At 51.6% G+C, this 1,959-nt stretch overlaps 2 non-coding genes across 2 annotated transcripts; both read right to left on the bottom strand.

Moving 5' to 3' along the window:
* Positions 1-589: 589 nt before the first annotated feature.
* On the bottom strand, positions 590-761 carry LOC122143508. The gene has a single exon (XR_006159202.1). It is a non-coding gene; the product is annotated as a U1 spliceosomal RNA (small nuclear RNA).
* A 537-nt stretch (positions 762-1,298) lies between these two features.
* On the bottom strand, positions 1,299-1,489 carry LOC122143509. The gene has a single exon (XR_006159203.1). It is a non-coding gene; the product is annotated as a U2 spliceosomal RNA (small nuclear RNA).
* Between the last annotated feature and the right edge of the window lie 470 nt (positions 1,490-1,959).

Genomic DNA, 1,959 nt, shown 5'->3' with positions numbered 1-1,959 from the left:
CTGACGGTCAATCATCCAAAAAGCGGAAATTTCCATCCACCTTGGCGAGGCCCTCAAAACGTTCGATCTTGATAGGGATCGTGGTGGCCTGCGGCTGCTAAAAATGGCTATAACCTGCCTAGAGAGAATGAGGATCACTCTCACCCAGCCCTGCACTCAGCCGTACTGCGCGCTGCTCTGGGCCCAGGTCTAGGAGTACAAAGGTGTGCTGTACTGTGGCCCGTCTTTGGTGGCGCTTGTAAGGTGAAAAAAATGGAAAAGGGAAATGAAAAAGAGGACAAACTAAACAATCAAGTGAAAACAGCTACAGCTCGCAGCAGTCATCATAAAGAATGCTGGGGGGGGGGGGGGGGGAGGTTGAAAAAGTGAGGTCTGTGAGAATTTTGAACCCACCAGCCTGCATTTTCAAGAGTCAGCAAGTGACTTTTTTTTTTTTTTTTTTTTTTTTTGCCACACGCACAAATCTATACCAAGCATAGGGGATCTGGAAAGTCCCCGGCCCTGGAAATAGCTCTCTCTGACTGTGAACAAACGCCTGTATAAAAAAAGATCAGAGAAAAAACCCATCTGCCTTTTTTCACCAGCACTTTCAGGGAGAGCGCGAATCGCAGTCCCCTACCTCACTATAGCCTGCAGTCGATTCCCAAGCATTTGGGAATTGCGAGGTCAGCATCAAGCCGAGTGTAATGGACGGTGCCTCAGCCCAGTGGGAAACTGGGCTTTCTGATCAAGTGCAGTGTCTCCCCCTGCCAGGTAAGTATGAAGGCTCATGCCAGTCAGAGGCTCATTTCCGCCTCTACCGCCATCAACGGTGAACCCCCCGCCTCAGTAAAGGTATGAACGGCGTCTTCCCCATTACTGCCTGCAAACGCCAAGTGCTGGGGCGGTCGAGCCTACTCTCCTAACCCTGGTTTTAGATCAGTGTTTCCAACCGCTGCTCCTGGAGGCCTCAACACCGTAGCTTGAATGCGGTAAGCCTGTCACCTGACCAATCACACCTGATCTAGATCATCAGCTCATTAGTAGAGACTGGCATCTTAACTGCGTCTCTGTGGTGTGGCCCCATATGTTTTAGATGACTCCCCCTTTAACCAAACATTAATCTGATTCGGATGGATCAGCCTCAAGTAGTGAAAGACCTGTCACATCTCAGGTGGGGATGCATCCCAGGAGAATTCCCTCAATAAAACAGTGAACCACGCAGCATCTGCAAGAGCAGACCTCAGGGGGAGCCAGGACAAAGCCCTGTTCCTTTTTTCTGTTGCTATTCATCACACAAGCAGCAACTCCTTAGTGCTGGGAAGCACACTGCTCCTGGAGAGACACTGCACAACCAGCCACGCAGTGGGTAAGACAAGCTCCTATGGCTCCAGCTCCGAGCCAAAAAAAATCGACTTTAATATATAGTCCCCGGGTAGAGGACGTATCGAATATTAAACTGATAAGAACAGATACTACACTTGATCTTAGCTAAAGGCGTCGAACATGCTGAAGTGCAGAAAGGGAGGGAAAGCTGGAACTTGCCGCCCGCCCCATCTCGTTTTCTTGCAAGTCAGGGAGACTCTGAAACGCCTGGGGGGACAGTACAGGACCCTCCCGTCTGCAGCGTCGGGCCTACCGCCCCGGTCCCGGCCCGGCGGTGCTGGCTCTGCTGCACGGCGGAAGTACGGCATCTAAAGCCAGCACTCTCCCCAGGCGTTCGTCCGCCAGGAGGCCACGTGCCTCATGTCATCGGAATCCTTGGCTCGAGCCGAACGAGAGGCAGGTCTCGAAGGTGGCAGGTCGCCTCTGGCGAAATTTTTGGTCTATTTTGGATTTTGTCGAAAACCTTCTATTGCAAACCAGGCACCAGGTATTTGGCCCAGTCCGAACCAAAGCAGCACAGAAAGATTCTCTGGAGTCTGACGGTCAATAATCATCCAAAAAAAGTGGAAATTTCCATCCACCTTGGCGAGGGGC

Source organism: Cyprinus carpio, unplaced genomic scaffold, assembly GCF_018340385.1.
Source record: "Cyprinus carpio isolate SPL01 unplaced genomic scaffold, ASM1834038v1 S000005855, whole genome shotgun sequence".
In the NCBI taxonomy this organism is placed as follows: domain Eukaryota; kingdom Metazoa; phylum Chordata; class Actinopteri; order Cypriniformes; family Cyprinidae; genus Cyprinus; species Cyprinus carpio.
Note: the sequence above shows the minus strand (reverse complement) of the source record. Positions and strands in the feature narration are given on the sequence as shown.